Genomic DNA, 8,056 nt, shown 5'->3' with positions numbered 1-8,056 from the left:
GCCCGGCGCCGGTCTCCGGCCGCCTCGGTGGAGCGGGTGGAAGCCTTTGTGCGCTGCCGTGCCGCGAGCCGGCGTTGCGCAAGAGCGCGCGGCGGTAACGGCCGCCGCAACAAGTGGCTCTCGCGCATCCTGCGCCCTCGGGACGGCGGGTTGTTGTGCAACCGGCCCGGGGCTTGCTGCGCCGCCGCGCTTCCTCGGGCTCCGGCGCGGCCTCTTGGCTCCCGCGGGTCAGGCGCGGGCGGCGTCGCCTCGTTACAGCTCCGGTGCGGGTCTCCCTCGTGCGACGGGGCCGCTGCGCAGCGGGGTGGCGGGCGGCGGAGCCTGTGCGGCCCCTCCCCAGCCTCGGGGGCTCAGAGCGGCGCTTGGAAGAGGCTTGGGGTCCCTGGCTGTTCAGCGCCTTTTCCTCTGTGGGGTTTCGCCGGACTAGCTGGGTCTTTCCTTTAAGCCTGATGACTTTTTTTTTTTAATATATTTTTTCTTTCCCCAGCTGGGAACTCTTAGTGATTGCTATGTGATTTTTAAGTGACGTTTAGATTATTCGATGTTCCTGGCTCTTTTCAGCTAAGTTTCTGAGCACAGTTTTCCTTCAGCGTTTATGAAATGCATTTCCAGTCAGATGCTCATTCTCTGTGCAGCCCAGAGTTGGTAGTAGGCAGGATGATCGCTTTGGCAGTGTGCTGTCGTCATATGCTTTCTTAATAGATAGCTAAACTCTTCTACAGATGAGGACCTGTTTTTCTGTAAGGGGGGAATAAATCTTCATTAGTCCCGAAGAGTTCCTGAAAGGGGAATGGAAATCTTTCATGCCAGAATTGCTGGTTTGTCTAGCTCCAACGCATGTGTGCTTACAGACTGATGCTGGATACCTTCCAAAATCAAGAAAGCTTAGGGGTTTTTTTTTGCCAGAACTTTCTGCATTTACAGGCTTTTCTTGATACCAGATACGTTGATGAGTTTTGTTGATTTGGAATTGACAACTGCAGCTAAAGTAAATGTTATGTACTTTCCAAGTCAACACTGCTGTTATACTGTCCATACTGAACTTTTATTCAGGCTTAGGAAGTTCTTGAAGCTGGGCATTACTAGAAACCCCAGTAACACATTATTTTTCTTTTCAGGACCATCCATAGTTTAGGGTTCAAAGTTACATGAATATGTGAAGGATGTCATAGAAATTTAATCGGCCTGTGGTTTGCAGTATTACCTAGAGACTCCCACAACTGTAGGTCTTCAAAGATGAATTAAAAGGTGAAACGAAACTTTATAATACACTTGCTTTTAGGAAAATTGCAGATAAAGAAATATCGAATATCCATACACTTGTCAACGGGTGGCAGAGTCTAGTGGAATGCATTAAGATGGCTGGGGAATCAATCACCATTTCACTTAGAAACTTTGATCTAGAAGCTTCAGTTCAGACTGATGATGATTTTCCAGGCTTCAGAAGTTTCATGCCAGCAAGCAGTGCTTTTCAGAAGAGTGAGAGAAAGAAAAGGATTATTGAACAAAAATTCTATGGGAACTGTTCTTTTGGCCTTTTTTTAAAAGAATGTCCAGGTTATTGGTAATATCAACAATGTTCTGTTGCAGATTGACTTGGAAACATGTTTGGGTGGGGTTCTAGCCTGTAAATAAATGCTTTTTAAAAATTTTTTTTACAAAGGAACTTCCTCCATACCTGGTCTTAAAATATTTTTTTGTATGTCTGTTTAAGTATCTGTTTTTCTTAAATAAAAATCACTTCCGTTAAGTCAGGTTTCACTTCCTTGGAATATCTGATGTCACAAATTTGCTAGTTCACCAATTGTCTATAGACTTTTGGCAGAGCTCCAAATTCTAGTGTAGGAAAGCCTTCTTAAAAAAGAAGTTATCTTTGATTCTTGTGATATAATAAAGAGAGAATGTATCCTGCCTCTTCTCCCGGATTTCAGTAGTTTGCTACTCCTTTCCCTTTCTTGGAAGTCGAGTCAATAGGCTTGTGAAATGTTGCACACTTGTTTCTTGAAGTTTGCATAAGTCTGCAGTATGCTCTGTTTTGCAAATGTGAGGTTTAAAACCAAAATCCAATAAAAATACAAGCTGTGAGAATGCTATATATATGAGGAGGGTGCAGGAAAAATACTAACTGTTATTATTTAGAAGTTGGGTGGAAATGCATGCTGGTGTTTTGGCTGTTTAGCTCAAAAGCTGGTATTGTGTCTCAATGACTAGAGGCACAGAGTTCAAGGAGCTTAAGTGGGTTTTCATAGATCTAGAGATACACAGGGAAGCTTTCCCCTTGGTTCTCTAGAAGTTGCTAGCAGTTAACTTACCTGAAAATAAATATGTGGGTTGTTGGGCTGTGGAATGTGGCACTGTATTTTATGCAAAGTCCGTGGGGCTGCTTCGGTTTGAGATGGGCTTTCTGACTTGCCACACTTGGTAGCAGCAGAGTGTCAAGTTACAAAGTTTACCCTTTTTCACAACGGCCAGTTTCTGTGAAAGCAGTCCAGGAGAGAGAAGTCTGAAATAAGCATCATGTACACAGTTACGCAGAAAAGCTTGCTCGTTTGGTTTTTTTTAGTAAATGTGTATTTGTACTCAAACCGATACCCTTGGAGCATTGACACACATAGTGTTATGTACTACATCTCAAATCTCAATTCATTTGCGTCAGAATATGAGGACTTAGAATTGCAGACAGCTGAAAAAAATCAGTGTGTGAGTGACACTGTGTTTTGTGTCAGTGCTGTAAGTCCTCACAATTACTCACCATGTGAAAGTTTCAGTGTGTTCTTTTTCGGTAAATAAATCAGATCTGGTGCCAAAATCATCTTGCATTAGAAATTTAACAGCTTTTTAAAATTAATTTTTAGAAATAAGAGTAGTAACTTGTAAGCAGGTGGTTTTGCTTTGGGTTGGTAAGGTGTATACTTATAGTCCAGAATTAACAGCAGGTAACAAAGTGGTGGTTCTGTCAAAAAACAGAGATTCTGCAAGGTTAAGGTTATATGTATTTGTATAATGCCTGAAGTACCAGTTAGTTTATGTGCAACATTGACCAATCTGTTTTACAATCTGTCAAATTTACATGGGTAAATCTTTATATCTCAACCTTTGGTGGAAATAAATTCAGGAATGCAGAATGAGGCCCTCATGTGCAAATGCTTGTAGATATGTAGCTACCAAAATAATTGAATTTACATACTGGCTTCAGAAGATTAGAGAAACAAATAGTGACACTGATGTGTCAGAAAAAGCTTCTTTTGAGAAGTAGGGTTGGAGCAATTATACTGTCTCCAGCTGATAATCTGGGGGGGCATCCACATTGTTTGTTTTGGTTTTGGCAGTTTTAGGTAGCCAAAGTTTAATTGCTAGGGTGCTACGGAATACAGCATTTCATAAATTTGGTTGTATGCAAATAGAGGACCCAGACTGTCCTCAGGTACCATCTTTGCTGCTTCCACTTCATGGCTTTGGCTGTTGATCATGGGGGGAAAAATGTCCCAGATATTTTCCAGTTGCATTAAAAGGGGAAAAAAAGAAAAAGGGGGGGCAAGCAGCTGTGACAACTTCAATTTCTCAATTTCTTACCTTAGATACTCTTGACGTAAAATTGTGCATTAATTCAACTCAGGAGTAATTTTCTGTCTTTGGAGCTAAATCTACATATATAGAAATATTTTTTGTATTTACTTTAAAAAGACCATAAGAATTACGAATACTATAATTTTTCTCTTGATGCAAAAATACTTAATATAAAATTACTACTCATAGCTTACTTTTTGGTCTTTCAAAATTGTCAAACTTGCATATTTTTGATAAGTAGTGTTGCATTAACTTTTCACTACGAAACTGAATTGTAAAGGGTGCTCTTCTGTTTCCAGAATATCTTGCTATTGTTTGCAATAGTTATTCTGATTTTTAGAATAGCTTTGTGCATTCTGCATCAAAATGTCTTAAAGGAACTCCATCAGAAATATCAGTGTCTAGTTTTATGCTTGTGTAACTTAACTACGTGTTGCTGTGATGCTGAACAGTTTTACTTCCCATGTTAAGTTGATAAATGATCCCCAGATTTTTTTACTTACTTTTTTTTTTTAAAACAGAAAATTTGAACAAATGAGTTATAGTTCCTTGAGGTAGGGGTGGAGGGGGTTGACCTGATGGGATAGATCTGCCTCTAAAAATGAAGTGCTTCTAAGAGATCATGAGGGATTGTGAATATTGCACATGAAATAGCTGTGTAAATACACTTTCCCCGCTCCAGAAACTGTGATGACTGAATGGGAAAGGTATGACCTGTAATGGAAAAAAAAATAATCTGTGTTGCGGGTTTTGTGCCTGTATGTGATGGTATCTTTCTTCTTTGCATGAGTTTACTTGTAAGAGAGGAGGAGGTGACAACCTGGTGATTTCTAATTTCTTTTTATGAGACCCAAGTAATCAGTGTGTTCTCATTACTATGTTTTGAAGTTCAGTTTCGGGGACTACCAAAGGTTTTGACTGAAGAGTCTAAACTTCTTTTCACGATGTTCTTCTGAGGCTTTTGTTCCTGGATTTCTTGTAGCAGAAACCAGAAGCTTTTGTTCATGCATTAATTTGGAACTGATGAACGTTTTTAAGTGATGTGGAGTCAATTAGGAGCTTGCACTGTTTGCTTTCACTTTGGGTCATTCCTGTCCTCCTCTTGCCCCCAGGCGCCATATATCCACTGGATTAAAAAAAAAAAAACTGCGAGAGGATTCAAAGATTATTTAGATGACATCACTTTTGAGTTTGCATCAGCTGGCAGCATGTGTGAAATAGCTCGTTTGGATAGTAGAGGTAGATAAATAATTCTGTGGAAGTCATGGGAGTGTTTGTGGCTTGTGTTGTCAGTTAATAAGAAATAATAACAATCTTAAGTGTGGCTTTGGTTTTATGATACAGTATTGTTATGAAACATTTGCTAATTTTCAGTGTTTCTGAAAGTCCTTTGTTGTCTTAATGCACAGAAGGTATCTTTAATAAAGCAGTGAAATATTTAAAAAATAAGCATAAGACTAGTTAGTTGTTTATGAAAGCTTTTGTGTGGAATGTGCAATAGCTGGTGTTCTGTAGGGTTGACCTGACATCTTAAGAGGCTCACAGTCCTGTTGTCAAGTGGTTTTGTGACAGAATTAATGTGGAAGGCACACTTGTACGCAGCTACAGAGTACTAGAAGCAGTTTAAAAATCAGAGTAGGTAGAGGGTTTGGAGAATATTGTAAAAAACCTCTAGAAAATAGAATTACTGGTAACATTTGTAGTGCTTGAAGTTCTTATGGTAGCTATCTGTTAAGCAATGCCTTTTTTATTTTTTGTAAATAAGGTGCTTGAGAGAGGGATTTTGATACTGTTGTGTCATTTTATTTTCTAAGAATGAAAGGCAATATTTCGAAATGTGCTATGTTATTTTCAGTTAACAATTTGATGTTCATGAGTATAGAATGTTAATAACAGAAAAATATAAAGCATACCTGATTTTAAAAATGGATTACATTTGTGTCACTACAAATAACCCCCAATAACACTGCTTTCAAGTACTGCAGTGTGATAGTTTTGTCGGTGGTGTGCATACTGCTATTTAGTGTTGTGTTCTCCAGAAGGCCGTGAGTTAGCATGTGGTTTGTATATACACACACGGGTACAGACACACTTACGCACAGAGGACAACCAGGTAAACAAAAGTAAATATTGTCAGTAGAAGCTCAAAGCTAAGTGCAAAGTTGATGTGGCAGAAAGAAGTATATAAAATGTTATTTTAAAATTGTATTGGGCACTGTATTCCCTTCCTGATTGGCTTCATGCTTCAAATTCCTTCCTCTGGTTTTGAAAAGCACTTTGGTCATTATGCCTGTACTTTTTTCACTTCATCCACCTTTCAGTATTTCTGGTTTTTTACTTTTTTTTTCTTCTTGTAGTCTGTTATTAAATTTACTACTCTTGGCTTATTCCTTCTCCCCTGATCCCATATTATTTCCCTCCCAACCCCCAAAGAAATTAAGAACCTGTGTGTTAAACATGGGCGAGTGTTCACTCTGTTAAGCGTCTTGTCTTTCTAGACTGCTGGTTCTTGGAGGCATAGGCTAGTGTTCCTTACAGTGCCCTGTGAGGTCCTGTCCTGAGGGTGTGTTTTAGAAATTTATGCTTTACAAAGTATGATATTCTGTAAAATGAAATCTGCAAAAGAAAGGACTCTTGACAGCTGTGGGAGGGGAGGAAACCAGTAGTCACAGATGACATCCAGGCTAGGAAGTGAGTGGAATGCTATAGTAAGGGCTCAGCAGTCTGGGACTAGAGGTGTACCAGGGAGATGTGGGGGTTGGTGTGGTAGAAATCATGATACTGAGAGGCCTGCTTTTGGATCCTATATGTTTCAATGCTTGAAGGTGGCTGGCAATATTGTTTGTTCTCTGCTGGTGTTGGGATGTTGCTGTTTTCTTCTTTTTTTTTCTTTTTTTTTTTCTTTTTTTTTTTTTTTTCCCCAGATCCCTTTTGGACTTAAATGGGTGCTGCTAAGGGAGGCAAGGCCTTTGGGATTCTCTGTTGTGTGTGGCGTTGTGAAAATCATGTGGGCTTGGAGTATTTGTATTTCTAGCCTTTAATGCTAAGTGTCTTCCTTTTGTTTCAGCTGATACAGAGGAGGACCTTGGAATTTACTGTGTAGTTATCTATATGCCCTGCTAAGGATACAATTCAAGACGCCAGTGAAGATATTTAAGGAGGGTTGTCCGAGTTGCACCAGGGATCCTCTAGGTGAAGAAGAGTTAGTACTTGGTATACAGACAGCAGTAAAACAGAGATGGTGCATATATGTGTCTGCAGTCCATATAGGCATATGAAATGGTCAAATGTCAATGAGACAGTAGAATGTAAGTCCTGTTACTAATTAAGACATGTAGACGTGATGTTTAGGGACATGGTTTAGTGATGGATTTGGCAGTGTTAGGTTTATGGTTGGACTTGATGATCTTAAGGGTCTTTCCCAACCTGAAAGATTCTATGATTTTATTCTTTCAGTTTTCTTGTGCCAGGTTTGAATGGAAGTTCCATGGAAGTCTCACATGCACCATGACATTAGGATTGAGCTATAACATCAGGAAGTGAAGAACGCTTGTCTGTGTCTGCTGAAGTATTTTAAATTGTTTACTCATAGTAATAATTTAAGTGTGAAGAGGTGTTTGTATGTGTGTGGAGAAGAGCTGTCTTGTTTTTCTCTTCATGGGAGGACTGCATTTGGGAATCTGTGATAAATGCTGACTGGAAAGTGAGTAGTAGTTTCTGAAACCTCTTGCATGAAGAAAAGCATTATTAGTCTGGTAGATTGTCAGCAGCAAATGGTATGTTAATTTTTGGCACAAAACTCTTGCTAGCAAAAAAAGACTTTCTGTTGTTAATAAAAATGAGGAGGGACTGATGATCTGTTCTCAGCAGGGTGATATTGTTCAGCTTCTTTTTAATATCCACATAAGACAGACACAATGCTTTTGACAGTAGTCCTTTTATATTTTATTAAAAATAAAAAAATACTTTCTAATATACTGATAATCTGCATCCATCTACATAACTGACTTTTTTAAAATAATAACTATATTATGATTACAAACTATTACAAACTATGTATCAGCTATTGCAAAATTTGAAATGTTATTTAAAGATAAAGAGATACCACTAGTAAGATGTGTATTAAACTGTATGGAATATGGTGAGTCTTCATCCTAGGCCAGTTTTATTTCCCCAGTACTTTGGAAGTACTGTTGTATGTCTACTACTAGTGGTAGTGATATAAGGAAGCTATATTTTTTTTTAGTAAAAATGTTTATTTACACTTGAATTAGGTGATCTCTAGCTATGTTGAAAATTTTAGTGAGTTCAGTGTAATGATCTAACTTTATTTTTTACCTAAGTAATAATAAAAGCATTTTTCTTTACTGAATTGTTGCTTTAAGTGTTAAGGTACCATTTTATTAATGCTCAGTGTGATTCTGCCTAAGTTCTTAGAGTTCAGCTAACCCAAGTACATAAAAATTGTTTATTTTTATATGTCAGTCTG

Source organism: Haliaeetus leucocephalus, unplaced genomic scaffold, assembly GCF_000737465.1.
Source record: "Haliaeetus leucocephalus isolate CR32 unplaced genomic scaffold, Haliaeetus_leucocephalus-4.0 Scaffold240, whole genome shotgun sequence".
NCBI classification, from domain to species: domain Eukaryota; kingdom Metazoa; phylum Chordata; class Aves; order Accipitriformes; family Accipitridae; genus Haliaeetus; species Haliaeetus leucocephalus.
This window is presented reverse-complemented; position numbering follows the sequence as displayed.